The following is a 15,324-nucleotide window of genomic DNA, read 5'->3' on the forward strand; positions in this document are numbered from 1 at the left end:
TGGTAGAAGGGACAATGAAAGGTGGCTTTCACGTACATGCACCATAAATTTGTTTTTCTTTTAGTTTCAATTGTTTTATGGACATGATGATAATATTTAAATTTCTCAGAGTCCTTATCATAAGTCAGTGAATTAATATTTTATTTCTATGCTTACCATTTTAAAAGAAGTGCTCTTGTTACCATAATTCTTTTTGTGTTTGTTTTTTAATTATTTTATAAATATAATAGTTATCGTTCTCTAAGATTGAATTTGATACCTGGCAACTAACTGGCAAGTCAAGAAAATTAAGGAATTATTTAATTTATTTTAGATTTTTATTTTTATGGTTAATTTTTTTTGGGGAAAAAGTTCTTAAATCACTATAATTTTTTGAATTAAATTATTAAGAAAGTTGGTATTATAATAAATATTCTAAAACTATAATTTAATATGGATTAACACATTTTTATTATTAATATAGTTTTAGATCCAAGAAGAAATTATAAATCTCTTTTAGAAAGGGATTGAAAAGACACTTATCAATAGATTTTTTTGTTATTTTTTCATATATATATATATATAGAAAGTTAATTGAATTGGGCATTGTATATATATATATATATATATATATATATAGTTTATGTTGAGTAGAGAATGATTTACATGTCTCTTATGCCTTTCAATGTAATTTTGTGGACATTTTCTTAATTCATAATTGCCAAAGTCTCATCTACAACTCACTCTAATGATGATGTTTAATTCTTTATGTGCTTACTTTGGAGTTAAGAAGTGTCCATTTAAAAAAAAAAAAAATAATAATAAATAACAAAAACAATGCAGTAAATAATATAAATAAATATACATATATGATTAGCTTTAATTAATTGATTATTGATATCACACTAAATGAGATGTGTAATATATTGAATTTTTAATAGAAAGCTGACATGTGATATATATATCAAAAACAATATTTCACATAATTTTATGTTAACATTTTATAGAGAGAGAAAGTAATTAAAAGTAATATATATTGTTGATAGCTGTTGTTAATCATGGGTTCAACTCTCTTGGATTTCCTTGGAGCTAGGGCTAAAAGGTTTACCATCCATGAAATGTGGGGAAGTACTCTGGGGTTTCTTATGCTTTCAATCCATGTAAAAAAAAACTAAAAAAAGCCTTATGATTAAAATATTTTACTAGTGTGTTATTCAAAATGAAATATATGCATAATGGCTAGTGTTTATGCACACACACATAACCAATGTAGATCATCCATATTAACCTCGTATCTATATAAGCACATGGAGGGATCAAATCTCTAGAAGTGCAAATGTTTCTTCTAGCTTTGATCCCTCTTCAATATTGATAGATCCAGGGTTAAGAAGCATATACACCGATCTTAAGATTGAGAACTCATTAATGGAAAAGATTCTTAGATAGAACCATAGTTCCTTTCATTCATTTCTATAAAATGAGAGTGATCATGCCTACCATTAATTACACATAAACATCAAACACCGATCTTAAGATTGAGAACTCATTAATGGAAAAGATTCTTAGATAGAACCATAGTTCCTTTCATTCATTTCTATAAAATGAGAGTGATCATGCCTACCATTAATTACACATAAACATCAATTTTTTCTTTTTCTTACAAAGGACTGAACTTTATAGAAGATTACAATCTTCTTGGTCTAGTAGTTGGGTTGTTTCTAATTACATTATCAATAATTCTCATACCTTTTGCATATATTTTGGTGGACACTAACATTAAAAAAATCAACATATCTACATTTTACTCCTACCTAAACTTATGCAAAAAAATTACATAAATTATGGAGAACATAAATTCTTAATAAATATTTTTATTTAACTCAAGATTATTGAATTAAATTCTATTTCACAATTTTAACATTATTCAATATAAAATCGATTATATAATACTCAAAATATTATTTTATTATTCTACTTATAATTCATTTTAATTAACTCACACAAAGAGAATAAATTGTATTTTTATTTTTATAGAAAAAATATCATTAACACTTGCAAACTATGCTCTTGTTTTAATTAACTAATTTTTCACTTATAACTGAGGTATATTATAATAACCTAAAAAATTAAATAATTCTACCCATACACATGACAAAGTTTGACCAAACCTCCTACCAATCATATAATCTTTATACATTATTCCATAGCAATACACATGACACTTTAATTCAGTGTATATTTAATTTAGAGTATTTAATTATTATGATTATAGTGACAAAGTTTGACCTAACCTCCTACCCATCATACAATCTTTATACATTATTCCATAGCAATACACATGACAATTTAATCCATTATATATTTAATCCAATAATTATACACATGACACTTTAATTCAGTGTATATTTAATTTAGAGTATTTAATTATTATGATTATAGTGACAAAGTTTGACCTAACCTCCTACCCATCATACAATCTTTATACATTATTCCATAGCAATACACATGACAATTTAATCCATTATATATTTAATCCAATAATTATAATTTTTGTTTGTAGTTTCTAATTTATTTAACAATATTTTGTTAAATACAACTTTTGTATATAGTCGTTTGGGTTAGTGTATTAATTTTAGTGAAGATGTTGATTTTTAATTCTATTTGATTTTATGCACTAGAAGTATTGATTTTGGTGTAGATATTAGTTTCTACTCTTATTTGATTGCTTGCAATAGATGGATTAGAAGTTGTTAATCTTGGGACTGCAAATTATTAAAAATATTTTTTAGATTTTTTGCACTAGATGCTTTGATTTAAGTGTATATGATGATTTATAACCATATCTGATTGCTTGCACTAGATGCATTGAGTTTAGTGTAAATGCTGGCTTCTAATTATATTTGATTACTTGCACTAGATGCAATGATTTTAGTGTAGATGTGGATTTCTTCTAATCCTATCTCATTGCTTGCAATAGATGCATTGATTTTAGTGTAGATGTTGGTTTCTAATTATATTTGATTGCTTGCACTAATGCATTCATTTTAGTGTAGATGTGGATTTCGTTTAATCCTATCTGATTGCTTGCACTAGATGCATTGATTTTAGTGTAGATGTGGATTTCTAATCCTATTTCATTGCTTGCACTAGATGCATGGATTTCGGTTTAGATGTGGATTTCTAATCCTATTTGATTGATTGCACTAGATGCATTGATTTCAGTGTAGATGTTGATTTCTAATCGCATTTGATTGCTTGCATTAGATGCATTGATTTCATTGTAGATGTTGTTTTTTAATCCTATTTGATTGTTTGCATTAGATGCTATTAATTTTTAGAATGTAGATTATTAGAAAAATAAAATCAAGATATGTTTAGTAATACATAGACACTATTAACAAATAATTAGCTATCAAAATTGTTATACCTAGAATTAAAATGAAAGAGATGTGCATAATCAATCCTCCTGCAAAGTGTAAATTAATTAATCTTGACAAGATGGTCTCCCTTCTTCATCACCAACTAATTACTAATTGACAATTACATATATTCAGAATCACATATATTCAAAATTACTAATAGAGTAATTCCATACAACAATATATTCAAAATATTTATAAGAGGAAAATGTATATTTATAAACATCAAAACAAATCAAAATATTCTTGAAGGAGATGTGATAATTGTTTGGAGAAACAAACAATGTAAAGATTTTTTCAAGAGTAAGCTTTACCTAGTAAATTATTAAAACAATATATTTTGTAATATTTGAAGGAACACTATTTTGAATTAATTAGTTGTCAAAAGTTGTGATACCTAAAATTAAATTAAATGAAATATATGTGCAATATCAATCTTCTTACAAACTATTGACAAGATTGTCTCCTTTCTTCATCACCAACTAATTGCTAATAAACAATTACATATACATATAAAAATATAACACAATAATTGTAACATTCATAAACATTACCATCCAAATCCAAACACATAAACACACAAACCACTCAAAGTATCCAAACATAGATGTACAAACCATTCAAGGAAAGCAAGACATACCAAAATAGAGAAGAAAATAATATGGTCATGCCAAGCAAAGAAAATATGATGTGAATTTTGAATTTTATCTCAACCATATACATAATAATGATAATCTAAACATGTGACATTGTTACCCTGAAGTGGAATCAGCTTACATCCATCTAACATCTGAAGTGGAAACAACTTAGATCCATCCAACCCTAGATCTATCATGAAGATCCCTCGAGATGTAAATCTTTCTTCAAATTCTACACCAAAAAAATTTACACCTCAAGATTTTCCGAAAACCCTGTCCCCTCGCACGCGAAAAGATCGTAATCATTCATAACGTGAAATTTTACCGAATTGGAACTTGCATGTAGAACCCTGTCCCCTCGCAAGCAAAAATATCGCAATCATTCCTTCAACTCAATTTAATCGTTTAGGCAGCCCACTATGGAGCTAAATATTCCACACCCTCTCTTTCTGTAAATGCTGGACTGGAATAACCATATCGCGTTTTATTCTCTTAGGAACGAATATTGGACATGTTATTTCCTATAAAGCCAAATATGCCACACGTTATTTCAGTCAAACTCTGGGAAGCATTCTCGTGATTTAAAGTAATTGGTTTCTATAGGTATAATTTGACGATGGAAATCATATATAACATGAGTGGGAATCATATATTAAATAAAATCTATCTTATAGAATATCTAAGTGATGATAGTTTTTCATTATGTTATGGGTTGAAATATCATATGGTTTGAGAGTTGAATCACATTGGCAAAATAAAAAATTATAAGAATCATATATAATAAAATAATGAGAACTATATATAAAAAAATAAAATTTATTTTATAAAATATTTAAATGAAGTATTTTATTGGTTATTGTTTGAAATATTATAAAAAAAGTTTGAGAGGAGAATCGCATATAGAAAATAAAAACTATCTTTTAGAATATTTAAATGATGGCAGTATCATAAGATAATTTTTTATTTTTTATTAGTAAATAGATAATTTTTTCATTCGTATAACTTTTGATTTTAAATTTTTCTAATAGATAATAAAAATTTTACTCCTTGAAGTTATTTTTATTAAATTTTATATATATATTAACATTAAATTTGATTATATAACTAATTTATGGTATTTATTATTTATCAATTTTTTTGTTAAGTTTGGCAGGACTACATCTTCAACATGTGTAATATATCACCCCGATAAGGGTGGAGAATTTAACCTATGACTTCCCATCAAAGAGTGCTTTAAGACCTTGTGAACATCAAATTTAAAAATAATAAAATTGATCAAATTTAATTAATTTTTTATTACATTGTAATATTAGACACTCACTTTCTCATTCTTGATGGTGATTAAGCCATGTAGTTTGGTTAGTTGACGAGGAGAACCGTGACGAATGTTGGAGGAACACCGTGTGTATATGAAATGGCAGTTGAGAGCCCTGAAAACGTAAATATAACCGTGGAGGTGAGCAGTGTTCAAATTTGAACACATCACAGTTCTTCGGAAGCTCTCTAGCACGTCAAATAAGTGCTCAGAAAAATTTACTAGTTAAAAGAAATTTAAATTTTGATTTTTACAAGTTCAAAAAAAAATTAAATAATATTATAAAATGCCCAATGAAGCCGTGTCTGTCTCTAGCACATTTCAAAAAATTCCAGTTCTCTGACTAATGTAACACTCTAAACTCGCAAGAGGTTCTAACGACACTCAAGAAAGTGCAATGGGACCTAATGGAGGTTGTTCATCCATTCCCAGGGCATCACTCATAATGGCAGCACTGATAGAGTTAGCAATGATGATATGAGGCTTATGTTCGCATTCGTTAATAATAGAAGTTTCTTTTCGCATTCATTGATAGCATAGGAGAAGTAGCTATGTATTGGTATCCGTGAACATGCATATTTTGAAGGTATCAGAGATTTAAAAGAAACAAATGACAAAAGACAGAATTAACAATGACTGAGGTAGATTATTCTGAGCCTGTGAATCTTGCCTGCATTGATTTTTCCAATCCCAACCTTACGGCGAGTGCAGCACAAGTTCGCAAGGTATTTTAACTCTCAATTATAATTTTCAACTTTCATTTCCCTGGCCTTTCATTCAGTTCATTGATTTAGGCAGAACCGATTAAAATTATTATGTATGGAATGGTTGATTGATATTTATATAGTCATGTGTAGAACAAGTTCGCAAGGTATTTTAACTCTCAGTTTTAATTTTCAACTTTCATTCAGTTCATTGATTTAGGGGAACCAATTAAAATTATTATGTATGGAATGGTTGATTGATCTTTATATAGTCATGTGTAGACTCTGTATTTTTTTTATATCTTCCATCATGTCATTGATGAAGATTTTTTTGGTCTAAGTATTTGAGCAAAGTTGAGGGCTTTTTTCCCTTCCTAAGGAGGAAATGATGAAATTGTTGTGGAATGAGAACCATCAAGGTTATACTCAGTATCAAGCAGAATCTCTTAATCTTTCGGTTCAATTGGAAGGTTTGATGTGGATTTTTGTCTCCTTATATGTACTTCTGCTTGTAATTACATATTGCTCTACTCAACTCTGAAAAATCAATCCATTGAAATATTTCACTTCATATTTTTTCATATATTGAAGGGGAGTTATGAAGCTTCTGAAGCATCAACTAAGGCAAGCGATTTCACGGTCCCAATCAATGGCCTATCAAGCAGAATCTCTTAATCTTTCGGTTCAATTGGAAGGTTTGATGTGGATTTTTGTCTCCTTATATGTACTTCTGCTTGTAATTACATATTGCTCTACTCAACTCTGAAAAATCAATCCATTGAAATATTTCACTTCATATTTTTTCATATATTGAAGGGGAGTTATGAAGCTTCTGAAGCATCAACTAAGGCAAGCGATTTCACGGTCCCAATCAATGGCCTTCAAAAGGTATGCAGTTCAAATTTTGAAAGGACATTTTTCATACTTGTCCAGTGCTTAAAAATAGATGAAAGTGACATTATTGACATTTTTACATCATAACCACATACTATGTGGTATCTCCATTTTCTTTAATTTGTAAAATTTTATTCTTTCTTGTCAACTCACCATTAACACAAGATTGTTCAATTATGAGATTACCTCATTAGACTTACTGATTCACAATTATTTTTTTCATCTTGTGAATAACTACTACCATCTACTACATCTTTGAGAATGTCAAATATATTCCAGTACTAATCGTGCCGAATATATTCAAGTACTACTGATCATCGTACCGCTATGAAAAAAACTTCCATCCTACCTTTATGAGCACATATTCATAACATTACTTTGATGTTCCACGTAGATATCTTGACATAGTATAATAAGGCCGATAGGGTTCCTTACATTTTCCATGAAGACATCATTACTTTGAAACTCTGATGTTCAACATGGAAATCTTGAGATAGCATAATAAGACTGATAGGGTTCTTTATTTAGGGTTTCTTTTTAGCGAAATTCAGTATATAGAAAAAGTAATCTATTTATTAATTTGAATTCTTATTTTATAGTAATAAATGAATACATTCTCATTTTATAGTAATAAATGAATAATTTTTCATTTTATAGCAATAAATTAGTTAAAGATGTAATTTTATCGTGTTTAAAAATAGATTAAAGTGATAATATTGACACTTTTACATCATAACCACATTTTCTGTTATATGTTCATTTTCTTTCCTAATTTGCAACAATTTTTTTCTTTCTTGTCAACCAACCATTAAGACAAGATTATTCGATTTTGACAACCATTACAGGATTGTTCAATTATGAAATTACCCCATTAGATGGTGGTAACTACACTTAGTTATTCAAACTTTTTTTTATATTCTTGTAAATAACTACTACCATCTCTTTTCTATTTTTAGATGATTCCGTGACTGACAACCATAATTCTTACAAAAGCCTAGCATTTCTTCTGTTTGAACTTACTGTAATCAAGCTTACTATTAAGCCTAGCATTTGTAAAATCAAACTTCATTTAAAACCGTGTATTTCTTCTCTTATCTTAAAAATCTTTTTTCTTTACTAACTCTCTAGTTTTTGAAAACATAGAAATTAATGTTATAAAAAAAAATTGAGAAATAATAAGTGTGCTTCCCATAAAATTATGTAGATTTTTGAACTGGTAGAAGTGTTAGAATGAAACTCCAAGGCTATTTAATAACCACACAACATAAGATTGGTGTGCCTACACAGCGACAACTTAATTTTCTTTTTCTGGTTGGTCTTTTTCTGCTTCATTTTCTCAATTTGACATCTAGAAAATAAGTTGTGTGTGTGGGTGTCCATGTAGCTACAGCTATGAAGGGTTTTTAAGTTGATGTTGAAATCATAGAAAAATTAAACGACATTGTTAATGAAAAGAAACAATATTATTAGAAAAAGACATCAATGAAAAGAAAGCACATTATTAGATAAAGATATCCACAAAACTTGAATTCATTGTAAGGACCAAATTTGAAAACCATCCTTAAACAACAACAAAAATGACCAACCAAGCCATACAACAACAACACTTCAGATGTGTATTACATATTACAATATTTCCCTAGTCGATGTGGAAAACTTTCCTTTTAATTACATAATTTTTTGAATCTATAAAACTCGAATTTTTTAATGGAGATGAAAGCCTATTGATAGTGTTCTTTGATTGAGCAATGTTAAGAGAAAAGTTCAATTCCCTTGGTTGTGGAAGGTATATATTTATTTTTTTGGTTTGCTTTAAATTGTTTCAAGCTTAAAAAAAAAGATAGTATAAACTAGAAAGAAATGAAACTAAAAAAACCTTTTCCATTGTGCAAATAGATTTATATTTTCAATGATGTAAACTCAAATATTTTTGAAGATTATCTAATGAATAAAATAAACATATGGTCACCTTTTTTCAATAGAAATTGAGAAAATGTTTGCCTATTTACTAAATTCTATTAAAATTTTATAGTGTTTTAATGTAGCCACTTTTTAAATTTTAAAGATTCAGATCACCATTTTATTTTGACATTTTACGATTTCATTTTGACATTTTTTTTTATAAAGAATTTATTTAATATATACTTGTTAATAAAAGTATAATTTTTTTTATAACTTTTCATCTTTGAAGAGTTAGATAAATTTATGCCATTCCAAATAAAATTAAGACCAACCCTTCAAATTTGATCACTGGAATCAGAATAACCTTCCAAAAGCAAAATGAGAAAGTGACTTATTCAGTGACATTTGCAACCAAAATTGCAGCTAACGAAAAACCTAAAGTACGTCGAGCCTTCGGTCAAGTATTGTGGAAATTCGTGAAGGGTGGAACGCAAGTTGTTCGCAGTCCGGTGGCCCATCACGATAATTATTGCGTAGGACGACTGGCCCGGTCGTTCGTATAGGATGACTACGCCTCTGGCCCTCTAGCTTGAATAAAAGTAGAAGCCATCCGTGAAGATGAGACGCACTTTGTTTTGTTTATGTACCAGTGGGTATTCAAACCTGCAATAATTACCTCACTCCATTTAGTGGGTCTTCAAACCTGTAATAATTACCTCACTCCATTTTCTCACGCTTCCTGTCAATCCCTACTATTTATGGCCGTGGCCCTCTAGTTTGAATAAAAATAGAAGGCATCCATTAAGATGTGGCGCATTTTCTTTGAATAAAAGTGGAATCCATCCATGAAAATGTGAAGACATACATCAGTCGCTTCTGTGGCTCTTCCAACTTCCAATTATTGTACACTAAATTCAATTACTAATAGTCCGTCCATGCCGTCACGGCTGGGAGTAATAATAAAACATATAGATATTGGTTTAGTGTAAATAGGTGGTGGAATTTTCTCGGACAAAGCTGGCGTCCCCTCACAACTTCCAACTTCCAATTATTGTAGACTTAATTCCAACTTCCAACTTCCAATTATTGTAGACTTAATTCAATTACTAATGGTCCGTCCATGCCGTAACGGCTGGGACTAATAATAAAACATGACTTAATTCCAACTTCCAATTATTGTAGACTTAATTCAATTACTAATGGTCCGTCCATGCCGTAACGGCTGGGACTAATAATAAAACATATAGATATTGGTTTAGTGTAAATAGGTGGTGGAATTTTCTCGGAACAAACTGGCCTGTAGAACACTGTTCCCTCACACACAAAAGATCGCATTCATTCAAACTCAATTTAATTGTTTTGCGGTCCACACCCTCTCTTTGTGTTGACTGCTGGAGCGAAATATCGTGTTTCACGCCTTCGAGAACGTTATTGAATATTGGACATGTTATTCCCGATAAAGCGAAATATGCCACACGGTATTCAGTAATTAGGTGGAATATGTTATTTTCTATACAAATTTATAGGATTTTTAAGATTTGAATTATTATTATCATATTGATTTAAAGTAACAATTAAGAGGCTAAAATTATTATTATGATAGTGATTTAAAGTAGGTCAACAATTACGAACAATTACTTGGAATATGTAAGTAGGATTTTTAGATTTGAGTTATTATTATAATATTGATTTAAAGTAATTGGTTTATAACGGGTTTAATTTATATTAACTTATAAAATTTCAAATTGTTTTAAGATAAGAAATACATAATTAACTTATAAAATTTCAAATAGTTTTAAGATAAGAAATACATAATAGAAAATAAAAATTATGTTTAAATAATAATAATAATTTAAAATAGTTATTTGTATGAGGATTAGTTTTTATTATATTATTCATTAAAACTTGATAAAAAATATTTCAGAGTAAAAATTACATATGAAAAATAAAAGTTATTTTATGAAGTATCTAAATAATGACACTATTCACTATTTTATAAATGGATGGATTATTTTCCCATTTATATTGAAATTTATTCTAATTTTTTATTTAAAAAAGTTTCATTATATAATAATATTTTCACTATTCATATTAATTTATGGAATATATTGTTTATCCAATTTTATTAAATTTAATGAAAAAACATTTTTTATAAAATTATTTTTCATTAACTTTTTTATACATAACCATATTAAAATTATTTTTTCATTAAAATTTGTATACATAACTCTATTAAATTTGATTATATGAGATTTGTTATTTATCAAGTTTTAGTATACTTAAAATAATAAAAATGATATAATAATATTGTTATTAAATTTTTATTGTTAAAAAAATTAGTTTAAATGATTTAGTGAATAATTTATTTTCCTATAATTCATTTCCCTTTTATATAAGTTCAAATCTCTAAACATATTATAGTAAACATAACTATACTAATAATATATAAAAAAAAACTTCATTTAAAATTTAATATTTTAGTGTCTGTAAATAAAACATCTCATAATAAAAAAATCGAATTAAAAACTCTAAAATCATATTAAATATCTCCGAATTAAATTTTTTCCACTTACATAATTTGTATTTGGTGTAATTTTCACCATCAATCTTTAGAAATGATTTTCCAAAAATTCTCCATTTTACTATTTACTTAAATTTACTATCTATTTATATAAATAAAATTTTATATTTTATTAATTTAAAAATAGATTAGTTACGGAAGAAAATACCTATAAGCGAGACATTTCGTATAAATACCGCCACAAATTAAAAAGTCTAAATTGAATTAATAAAATAAATATATAAAAATTCTAAAATAATAATATCAATAAAAAATTATAATAAAATAAAATAATCCTAAATATTTTGAACTTTTCCCACCTTATCCTCTGCTAAAACATGATCCGAACGCGAGTCCAATTTAATGTCCCACGGCTCTTCCCCTGTTAAGGTCGTGGAAATTTTATTGACTAAAAATGGCATCTAAAACCCAGTATCCTCGAACACGACATATTGACTAAAAATGGCATCTAAAACCCTGTATCCATTAAAAGCCAATGTAGTTGTTCTTCGACCAAATATTCCACATCATGTTTCTCTCAGTTGAATGCAACTGACAGCGAGATATCCCATCATCTCTTTATGTAAACGCGTTCTCATTTTCTTTTGTCAAGCAGGAAGCATGATTCAACAAAATTTCTCAATTACATGGAATTTACCTGGAATATTATACACGCTCTTTCCTATAAATTTAGACATGCATCGCATGAATTCTCGGCAAGGAATGAGCTCTAGGGATTAAGTCCCTCTTTGTGCGTGATTTCATTGCTGCCATTTTGTATCATATCGCTGCTAGTGATATGGAGATTATTAAGGCTTGTAACTGCGCAATTGTCTTGGTGATCATTAGTTTAGTGCTGCCTTCACCGGCGTTGGCTACGTCTAGTGATGATGATGAGGAGATCAAATCTTATATTGTTTACATGGACAAATCCATGAAACCCCGTCATTTCAGCCTCCACCAACACTGGTACGCTTCAATGATAGACCAGGTTTCAGGATCCAAATCGGATCCCACTGCTATGCTATACATGTACGATACGGTGATGCATGGCTTTTCTGCCAAGCTGACCAGCACAGGCGCTCAAGCTATGCTGAATATGGATGGATGCTTGGCTGTATTGCCGGACTCTGTCGGTAGGCTTCATACTACTCGGACCCCGGAATTTCTGGGGTTGAGCTCTACTGATGGTCTATGGCCATTGTCGCATTACGGTGATGACGTCATCGTGGGCGTGGTGGATACAGGAATATGGCCCGAGAGCAAGAGCTTCAGCGATCATGGCCTAAGTACTCCCGCGCCCGCGAAATGGAAGGGAGAGTGTGAAGTGGGTTCCGACTTCAATGCGTCCCACTGTAATAATAAACTCATTGGAGCCCGTTACTTTGTCAAAGGATATGAAGCCAAGCACGGTCGTGTCCACGGAAAAGACGATTACAGATCTCCTCGGGGTGCCGAAGGACATGGTACGCACACTTCCTCTACTGCGGCCGGATCGGAGGTGCCTGCTTCCAGCTTTCTTGGTTTCGCCGGAGGGACGGCTAGAGGTATGGCTACCAAAGCTCGATTGGCCGTCTATAAAGTCTGTTGGGCTCTGGGCTGCGTAACTTCAGATGTGCTTGCGGGAATGGAGGCGGCTGTTTCGGACGGAGTCGACATGTTATCGATATCACTCGGCATCGTTAGCGATGCCGCTTATTATGATGATATTATAGCAATTGGTGCTCTGGGAGCGACTGAGAAGGGTGTTTTTGTCTCGTGTTCGGCCGGTAATTCAGGGCCTTATGAGATTTTCAACACGGCGCCATGGATAACCACCGTAGGCGCCAGCACCATCGACAGAGAGTTCCCGGCTCCCGTCGTGCTTGGCAACGGCAAAAGCTACATGGGCTTCGCCCTCAACAAAGACTTGTCTCTGGCCAACGAGCAATTGCCTTTGGTATACGGGAAAACCGCCTCGAGTAAGAACTATGCAAATTTCTGCATTAATGGAACCCTTCATCCCGATAGGGTCCGTGGAAAAATTGTACTCTGTGATCTTGGAGAAGTCGGAACTATAGAAATAGGACTGGTCGTGCAGCGAGCCGGCGGTGCGGGGATGATTCTAGTTAATCAGGATGAAGATGGAGACTATTCGCCGACCAGACATTATCTGTTACAGGCGACCACGGTGGGTCCCAAGGCCGGGGAATACATAAAAGCTTACATAAACACGAGTACAAATCCTATGGCAACTATGAAATTGGAGGGGCTGACTGTAATTGGTAAAGCACGAGCTCCGGTCGTAACAGCATTTTCGTCCAGAGGGCCGAATACCATCGTTCCGGAGATCCTTAAACCGGACCTGATTGCTCCGGGAGTCAACATATTGGCGGCGTGGACAGGGCACGCGGGGCCAACGTACTCCGACAAGGAAAGAGTAGATTTCAATATAATCTCTGGGACATCGATGTCTTGCCCTCATGTGACCGGCCTCGCGGCGCTTATACGCGCTGCTCATCCGGCATGGACACCCGCAGCAATAAAATCGGCTCTCATGACATCTTCGGTGCTATTCGACAACCGCAAAAGCCCTATAAGGGACGCATTCACCGCTTTACCGGCAAACGCCTTTGCAATGGGCGCGGGTCATGTGAATCCCAATGCTGCCTTGGATCCCGGTCTCCTCTATGATCTTGGAATGGACGACTACGTTAGCTTTCTCTGTACCCTAAATTACACAGCAAAGCAAATTCATATTCTGACAAGGCAGGCAACATCCTGCCCCAAATTACGCTCCGCGCCGGGAGATCTCAACTATCCATCATTCTCGGTGGTGTTTAAGCCGCGTAGTTTGGTTCGTGTTACGAGGAGAACCGTGACGAACGTTGGAGGAGCACCGTCTGTATATGAAATGGCAGTCGAGAGCCCTGAAAACGTAAATATAACCGTGCAGCCAACGACGCTCGCCTTCGAAAAGCAAAACCAGAAGGCGACTTATACAGTGACATTTGAAAGCAAAATTGCAGCTGACCACAAACCTAACGGACGCCAAGCCTTCGGTCAAATATTGTGGAAATGCGTGAAGGGCGGAACGCAAGTTGTTCGCAGTCCTGTGGCCATAGCCTGGACAGTGGAGTGATGAAGAATGAGTGGACTGGCCCAGTTGTTCGTCTGTGGGCCTGTAGTTTGAATAAAAGTAGAAGCCATCCATCCATGAAGATGTAACGCATTTTGTTTTGTTTTTACGTCGGTACAACGACACGACACCACGGGGTCTTCCAACTTCCAGTCATTGTAGGCTTACCTTACTCCATGATCTTCTTCATGCTTACTTGTCAATTTCTATTACCTGTAAAATGAAAATATCCTGTTGCCAGTAAAATAAAAATGTGATACAGGAAATGTTTTCAAAGTTGTTAGACTATGCATTTCACTTTATGCGAAACCAATAAATTCGCTTATGCAAATACTTTTTCCATCTAGGAAAAAAACTTCTGTTTTATATTATGATTAAAACCGTACATATTTATATTTATGATGGACAGATCGCCATTCATAAATCTTCTAAGATCTACAATTTGATTATAGATCTTTGAAACTGTATACTAATATCAGTAATTATGAATCTATATATTCTCTGCCTCATCCACAATATATCACAGAATTACAGTAAAAGAGTCTATAAAACTAGAATGTATCTCGGATCATTTACATGTTCTGTATATAACTACATTAAAATAACTATTTCTCTTATTTTTTTTATGCCAATATTACAAACACAAATGTGACCAAACAATTCACTTATTACAAATCTAAAGATGCGAGTTTGACAACTTTCTATATAGGTGGTTTTTATCTTCAATCTCTCTCTCATGAAACTGCAAACTAATTATAAATTATAGGTCAATTTCAACTGCTGCTTTTAGGTCTC

At 31.7% G+C, this 15,324-nt stretch overlaps 1 pseudogene; it reads left to right on the top strand.

Annotated features, from left to right (window-relative positions):
* Positions 1-12,119: 12,119 nt before the first annotated feature.
* On the top strand, positions 12,120-14,895 carry LOC149230706 (subtilisin-like protease SBT1.7 pseudogene; annotated as a pseudogene).
* The last annotated feature ends 429 nt before the right edge of the window (positions 14,896-15,324 follow it).

Source organism: Pinus tabuliformis, chromosome J, assembly GCF_031772625.1.
Source record: "Pinus tabuliformis cultivar Carrire ecotype Pingquan chromosome J, CPIR1, whole genome shotgun sequence".
Taxonomy (NCBI): domain Eukaryota; kingdom Viridiplantae; phylum Streptophyta; class Pinopsida; order Pinales; family Pinaceae; genus Pinus; species Pinus tabuliformis.